Source organism: Dasypus novemcinctus, chromosome 19, assembly GCF_030445035.2.
Source record: "Dasypus novemcinctus isolate mDasNov1 chromosome 19, mDasNov1.1.hap2, whole genome shotgun sequence".
NCBI lineage: Eukaryota > Metazoa > Chordata > Mammalia > Cingulata > Dasypodidae > Dasypus > Dasypus novemcinctus.
In genome coordinates, this window is record NC_080691.1 from 56,946,021 (window position 1) to 56,954,260 (window position 8,240).

The 8,240-nt window shown below is 41.4% G+C and overlaps 1 pseudogene; it reads right to left on the reverse strand.

Annotated features, from left to right (window-relative positions):
• Positions 1-399: 399 nt before the first annotated feature.
• LOC101440797 (pantothenate kinase 1 pseudogene) lies at positions 400-1,088 on the reverse strand (annotated as a pseudogene).
• Between the last annotated feature and the right edge of the window lie 7,152 nt (positions 1,089-8,240).

Below are 8,240 nucleotides of genomic sequence, written 5' to 3' on the forward strand. Positions count from 1 at the left end.
CAACAGAAAAAATATAAGTAAAGGTAATATTTCCTAGAGTAATTTTGAAATGACGTTAAAATTACCACACTGAAGAGTTAACCCCAGAAGAAGAAAGATTTACAGTTAAGGTCTTTCTTAAAACTCAGACAACTTTTCAAAGTTAATGCATAAAATTGGTAACTTTGGTCATGCTGCACAAATCTTTTTTAAAAAATAGAGTTACAGAAAAACTCTTGTTTCCCATTTTGAATCATAAGCTCAAAGCCCAAGAGTAAAAGACCAGTTGAAAGAATTGTAAATTATTTACAAATGCAGTAGGTTCAACTGCTGTAATGGCTTAGCTTTCATCCCCATATTAGCTTTTGCCTTCTGCAGCAGCAGGTCCCAGTTCTTAGTTCTCACAAGAAGCTGTTTCTACTACTGCCCAGCAGTCATTTTGAAAAGTTCCTGCAGTGTCCTAACAGCTCCAAAATAACCTTCATGTTCGAAAAATAGAGATTTTAGCTGTTCTTTGGACATATGCTGGCTGTTTCATAGAGACCATATTGATGCTGAGAAAATTCCCATCTAACACAGTTGTATGAATATTCTCATCCAGTGCACACATCCAAGCAATGGAGCCAATGTTGGTAACCAAAGTGGCTTGGGTGAAGTTTTCCTTGCTTATGGATTCTCACTTTTATTTACTCATTATACTGCCAAAGCTTGATGCTACAGCAGATCTTTGAAGGTCAAATTATTCATAGTCTCCTCTGTAAATGTCCTTCACCTGCTTATCAATATTGGTGCCTTGGCCTTTAGCCACCATTTCCAGATCGTCTTCAAAGGTCTCACAACCAGGAAGCAAGCGACATAGGCCTAGGAATGTTCCTACCCCCAAAACTGGTCCATGTACCTCTTTTGCAGCTGTTCTTGGAATGCACTGCTAGAATGCTGACAGCTGAACCCATGTGAACCAGCAACACAGAGAATGTGTGGCTTTTTGGGACACAGTTTTGGATTTGTGAGATTTTTGGTATGGTAAAATTCTGGTTTTCCATTGAAGTCAACAGACCCTGAATCACACAGTCCAGTTTATCCAGTTTGTGCAGCTATAGCTCAGCCATGTGACTGGTTCTTCCTCCTGAGTCCATGCTCTTCTGCAGTCAGCTAGCATTTCTTGGTCAGAGAGTCTGTTGAGGCAGCGGTGGCTGTGGCTGGAGCTTTGGCTGGAGAGGGAGGCTGTTGCCCATGGGGCCTGAAATGCAGACTGCTGGAGCTCGGGCTGGGCCTTGCCACCACCTGGGAACCCCAAATGTAGAGGAACAGCGGATGACACCATAGTGCAGCAGCCTGTTCAGGACTGTGGTGGTGATGGGGTCCCCCCTGGGCACGTGGGTCCAGGTGCTCCCACTGCCTGCCACTGTTGCCCATGCCTGGGGCTGGTAGAGCAGAGCATGGGCTCTGGCTCAGGCTGCCTCACTGTATGCCATTCTCTTTATTTCCCTGGATTCTCCTTTCTGCTTCCAATTCAGCAGCTGCAGAGAGGGCTCCAGGGGATAGCGAGTCTATTATATTCTTTTGTTCCATTAAATTTGAGAAATTGTTTGTCATTTCTTTGAATATCCCTTTTGTCCATTTATTCATTTCATCTCCTTCTGGGAGTCCCATAATACATGTATTGATATACATGATCATCTTTTAGGTTCTCTTTCTAATTGCAAATGCTTATCTGTTCATGCTCCTCAACCTGAATCTTTTAAATGGTCATTTCTTGGAGTTAACAGAATATTTTTATGTCAGCTCCGATCTAATGTTGAAATTCTCTAGGTAATATTAGGTTTCAGCTGTGTTCTTCATCCCATTTGATTTTGTGTTTGATTCCTTTTTTTAAAAAAAAATTTCTTTATAGAGATTATTGTTCAATATTTCCCTGATGTCTTTTAGTTTTTTCTCCATATTTTCACTGATCTTCAGTATATTGATGATACTTTTTAATACTCTTTTCCCATTATGTCCTAAATCTACCCTCGTCATTAGTGATTTCTGAATTTTTAATTTGTTCCTCTTGATAGATATCATTTCTGATTTCTTTGTTTTACTTGTAATCTTTTGTTGTATAATGAACATTTTCTATTTTAATGGGTTAATTCTGGGATTTAAAACTTGAGTTGCCGGGAAACGGACTTTGGCCCAGTGGTTAGGGCGTCCGTCTACCATATGGGAGGTCCGCGGTTCAAACCCCGGGCCTCCTTGACCCGTGTGGAGCTGGCCAGGCGCAGCGCTGATGCGCGCAAGGAGTGCCGTGCCACGCAAGGGTGTCCCCCGCGTGGCCCCCACGCGCAAGGAGTGCGCCCGTGAGGAGAGCCGCCCAGCGTGAAAAAGAAAGAGCAGCCTGCCCAGAAATGGCGCCACCCACACTTCCCATGCCGCTGACGACAACAGAAGCGGACAAAGAAACAAGACGCAGCAAATAGACACCAAGAACAGACAACCAGGGGAGGGGGGGGAATTAAATAAATAAATAAATCTTTAAAAAAAAAAAAATTAAAACTTGAGTTGCCTATTCCTTAATTTAGTATCTCGCTAGTGGTGTGAGGTATATTTCCTCTAAGTGCCAGGAACTAACAAAAAAACAAACCTATGCAAAATCACCTTTCAGTATTTTGCAAGTGTGTTGTGTTGCCTCATGTTTTCCTTCAGGGGTTAGCCCTGGTTCAATTCCTGGTACCACCTAAGAGAAGGAAAACAGAGAGTAGCTCAAGCAATTGTCAGGCACTGATACCTTGTGACAAAGAAGTTATAGATTGAGGACTTATTTGAAGATTTTTCATCTGGTATTTTATGTTTTTTATTATTTTTAAAATTTTTTATTCCTTATATTATTCTCTAACACTGGGTACCTTACCAGCTTAGCAGGCTACAAGGTGATTTATTGGTGAATACTGGCAGCCTGAGATTGTTCCTAGTGGCTTAACAGGGAATCTTACATTTCTGGGTTATTTTTCACGTTTTGTTTTTTCTTTCTTTGTTTCCTTTTTTCTTTTCCTTATTTTTTCTCCTTAGTTTCTTTATTACCTTGCTTTCTTTTAATTATCGCTCTTTGCTTTCCTTAAATTCCACCTTTCCATTTTTGTTCTTCATTTTTTTTCTTTTTTATTCTCATCTTTCCAGTCTTTGATTTTAGTCTATTCTTTCTTGTTTCATTTACTTTCATTCCACATTTTTATTCTTATTCTGTTCTAATGTTTTAAGATTTTTCCCTCTTATGACTTATTTTTTCCTGTCTCGTTTATGGTTCCTTTTCTATCTTTTTAAATTATTACTATTATTCTTTTTCTCTTCTTCACTCTTTCCTTTTCTATGTTCTTAATATTGTTTTTCATGGAAACAAGGATAAGTACATAGATATCAAACAGGTGGGACCAAGTATCAAGAGGAACCTTAACATAAAATAAAACAATATAAACTCTAGATTAGATAGACAAGATAGATAATCATCTGAAAAAGCCCATCAAGAGTAGCAGATGCCTAGATACCAGCAAAAATTTACAAGCCATACTAAGTAACAGAAAGATGCAGTTCAGTCTAATGAACACACTGGAAAAGGAGGAAACACAGAATACGAAACAAGTAATCAAGAGTGTTCAAACAAATATCATGAATCAACTTAATGAAGTGAAGGAGAATTCACTGGTAGAATAATAGAAAACATTGTAAACATACATAAAAAGATAAGAGATCTGATGGAGAGGAATGGTACAATGTCAGAAACCAAAAATATGCTAGAAGGACAAAACAGAAGATTTGAAAATGCTGAGAAAAGAACCAGTGATATTGACGAAATTATATCTGAATTCATACAGATAGTAGAACAGATAGATAAAATGAAAAAATCAGCATGGACTCATGGAATTTAACGAAAACATTTAAACGTACATATATATGTATTATATCATTCTAGAGGGAGAAGAGAAGGAAAAGGAGACAAAGGAGTATTGGAGGAAATAAAGGGTGAAAAATTTCCAACTCCTTTGAGAGACATGGATGTTTTTACCCAAGAAGGGCAGCACACTCAAAACAGTATAAATCCTAAAAGACCTACCCTAGATATATACTTATCAAAACTGTAAAACACACAATGCAAAGAGAGAATATACTAAAAAATGAGTAGATGTGAATTAAGCAGTTGACAACCGGCTTCTCACATGGGAGGTCCCAGGTTCGGTTCCCTGTGGTTCCTAAAAAAAAAAAAGACAATGAGCTGACAATGAGAGCAAAGAATGAGCAACAACAATGAGCAAACATATAGGGAGCCACTGGGGGGAGGGGCAGGAAATGGAGATGATGGAAAAAAAATCCACATTCCAATTTTAAGATCAAACAAGAATAAGCTTTAGAGAAATTCTGCAGTGTTTCCAGGTGTCTGTAAATGTCAGCCTCTTAAGAAATTGACAAGTTTCATCATATTTGAATGAAGCCAGAAGAACAGCTCTCCAGTATGGGAAAGAATGTTACTATATCTCTGTTCTCAATCTCCTCTCCCACAGTGACACCTTGGCCAAAAGGCCTCAGGGAGTTTTTTTTTTATTTTTATTTTTGGTTGTTGTTTGTTCTTTTCAGTCACTTTCAAAAGGGCAACCTCAGGATCTTAAGCTGAAAACAAAAATCAAAACAAAAAAACACCTGACCTTTTTCATGTGATAAAATATATCAAAACATGTCCCAACATGAGTCAGAATCACTCTTATCTATGTAACTCTTCATGCAATCAACTGCAGGCTTCATTAATGGAAGAGAGGCATCCATTGCCCTCTTTTCTTAGCCCAACCTGGGCCTGCCAGGTTACATTCTAGGACTATGGGCAAGAGTTATACATGCCTACTGGAACAGTCAGTATGGTGAAAGGGTGGCAGATTTTGTTAAGTATGGAATGGCAAATGAAGCTACAGATGGCTCAGCCAGGAAAGAAATTCTTGAAAATGTATTCTGTAAGGAAAAAAAAAAAAGAATTACTGGGAGTTGTGAGCTGCACAACTAAACATAAAGTAACCTGAGTTAGAGTCACCAAAAAAGACTCACTGCCCTGCAAGGAAGAGCAAGGAAGAATGGGCTGCTGAACCCACAGGACACTCCCTCCCCATCAGTGGAAGGGTTCAAACCCAGGATATGAATAACCAAGTCAGTGATGTTATTCAGGAGGAGAGAGAGGCTTGTGGGCCCTAAGATCCTTTCTCACTGCAATACCCTGTGTTCTAGCCAGCCTGGAGTTTTCACATGTGCAGATGCTATGACAGCAGCAGCTAAATGAGAAAGAGGGCAAGCAAGAGTTGTGTCAGGCAGCATTCTGTACCACTGAATAGCGATGCATGTTCTAAGTTCACTGAACATGCTGCAGGAGTTTCAATGACAATAGTCCAAGGGAAAAGAGCACAGGAGGGAGTTGGGGACCACAGCCCAAATGCATGTCCTTAAACCCTGAATTTTCACATACTGCTGGGTGGGGAAAACCTGCCACACCTGCCTGTACTTTACCACCAGAGGTGATGAGCACCTGACACTTAGAATTCCAACACCTGTCATCACATCATGCATCCCACATTTCCATCTGATAGTGTATTCTGACATACACAGAAGAAAAGACTGCCTACTACCTGCCAAGATGTTCTTGAGAAGCTCTCTAAACCATGTTATGAAACAAAACATCATCGAAGGAGAGTCCTTTAGTTAGATTTTATTTAGATCTTATTTGTCCAACAAAAATCAATGTCCTTTCTTGCCTTTATAAGAAAATGTGTCTCTAATTATTGGTCCAAGCCTTCAGCTCCCAGAATTGCCCTCTCAGCTTCATGCTGTCTTTGACCCTCTTGATGATTAACTAAAAATAAAAGTAAAACACTTTTCAGATCTCCGATAATCCTCTGAAGTCTGTTTTCAAGAACTATTTTAGTTCTTCCCTCCCAGCATCATTGGCAATGTGTGAGGAGCTATTTGGTGATCCTACTGCAAACCTAATGCACTCCATTCCACCCCTAACTTTCAAGTTCACCTTTCCTCTCACCCCAAGACAAAGCACCCTGTAACCACATTTGCTTTTGTTACTGGATTTTATCTAGGTTCTTGGCTATGCCTCAGAAACGAATTTTAAGAGCACGCCCGGGGAACGGATTTGGCCCAATGGATAGGGCATCTGCCTACCACATGAGAGGTCCAAGGTTCAAACCGAGGGCCTCCTGACCCCGGTGATGAGCTGGCCCACGTGCAGTGCTGATGTGCGCAAGGAGTGCTGTGTCTTGCAGCAGTGTCCCCTGCCTAGGGGAGCCCCACATTCAAGGAGTGCACCCTGTAAGGAGAACCGCCCAGCACCAAAAAAGCACAGCCTGCCTAGGAATGGTTCCACACACAAGTAGAGTTGATGCAGCAAGATGACGCAACAAAACAAGACACAGATTCCAGGTGCCGCTGACACAAGTGGACACAGAACACAGAGAATGTACAGAGAACAGACAACTGGGGGTTGGGCGGGGAAGGGGAGAGCAATAAATAAAAAATAAAAATAAAAAAATAAAAATCCAGTTTAGTGAAGAACTATATAAAAAAAAAAAAAGAGCACGCAGGGCGAGTTAGGTCAGTAATTTATTCAGATAGGGAGGGAAGAGAAAAGGGAGAAAATAACAGGGCAGGGGTCCCAGGTAGAGAAGAAGGGGGTGAAAAGTGATAAATTCCCTATTGCACAATTCCCTATTATCGATTATAAATCCCAGGTTTATTTGCATGGCTATGTGGCAGAGGAAAAATGGCAAGAGTGGCGCACAGAGGGCAGGAATGGGTCCAGAGGCAACAGAGCAGGGCAAGAGAGTGCTCAGGTCTTGTGGTCTGCTTTATAAACTATTACTTCTTCTACCCCTTTGCTAATGGCAGGTGAGGGGTTCCAGGGGTTTACTCATTTGATTGATTACCCCACCCATCAATCCCACAGTGAGGACCCAATGATAAAGTCCTCGGGGCATATCCAGGGCTTTTCCTTCCTCCCAGAAGTCTTTGCTCTGGATAGCAGAATCCTGGGGATGAGGGACTTCCAGCAGCCATCGTGAAGGTTGCTGATGTCCACATGGACTTATTGCCAGGTTCCAGATCCATCTATTGATTCCCCATCTTACTAGCCTGCTTCACTTTGATCTCTTCTTCCTCCTTTAGTCTATAAAGGGGTTTAAAGCTCTTGAAAAATGTTACCAAATTCCTTATTTTAACAGAAATATATGGGGAGTTTAAAATAGTCATTGTGCTCATGGTTTTAGATTTTGCTATGCTGGCCAAAGGAAATATTGCCCTCCAACAATGGGAAACAGAGAAATAATTTTATAAAGGCAAGGCTGCTGGCGGGAGGGGAGAGGGGTGATAAAGATGAAACAAACTGGAAGGACCTTCTCCATTTACTTGCAAAGGCAGTTAATTCAGACAGCTCCTGCATGACAGATCATTTCTTGCCAGCTTGGTACCAGATTAAAACAATGGTTATGATGATGTAAGAGTTTCATCTTATACATCCATGTAAGTTGGGAGGGGGGCACATATAAGCCTTGATTATGATTACCTATCAAATTTCATTCTCACAACTGAGGCAAAGCATTTAAAAAATGCTGCTCAGGACTGCTCAGAGGTGAGGGGGGAGGGGAATGAATCTACATTTACTTTGAGATGTATATTTATTTACCTTTTAAAAACCAGAGGGGGCAAACACATACTGCTTGGCCAACCTGCAGTATCTCCTATATTTTAGGACAACTGGAAAATTATTGATTTCCAGGGCAACAATTTCTTATCACTGCCCTCTCTCCACTGTTATACCCGCCTGCACACAGTTTGACCCAGGAGGCAATGGGGACTCCACTGGAAGTCAAGAGCAAGTAGGGTGTTGGGCTAACACTGACTTGGATCTCAACTCTGCAGACCAAAGTAATAGCTGTGGCAGAGCAGAGGTGACCGGGAATACCCGACTGCATACTCAGAGTCCTTCCTCCACTCCACTATAGTATACTGAAGTCCCGAGAAAGCACTTAAGGGGACGCTGGGGTGGCAAAATCACCCCAACATGCCCATTTATGAAGAAGAAGGAGCATGGGAGGGGGATAGAGACTCCTCAAAAGCTCTTTGCTGCTCAGGCTAGAGCTAAGGGTCTCAAGTCCTGCTTGGAATTCCAAAGCAAAGGCGGATGGCATTGGAGTCCTCCTGGGGGGAGAAGGCGATCTCTCCCTAGGGCGCCTGGACAGGAGTTTGAG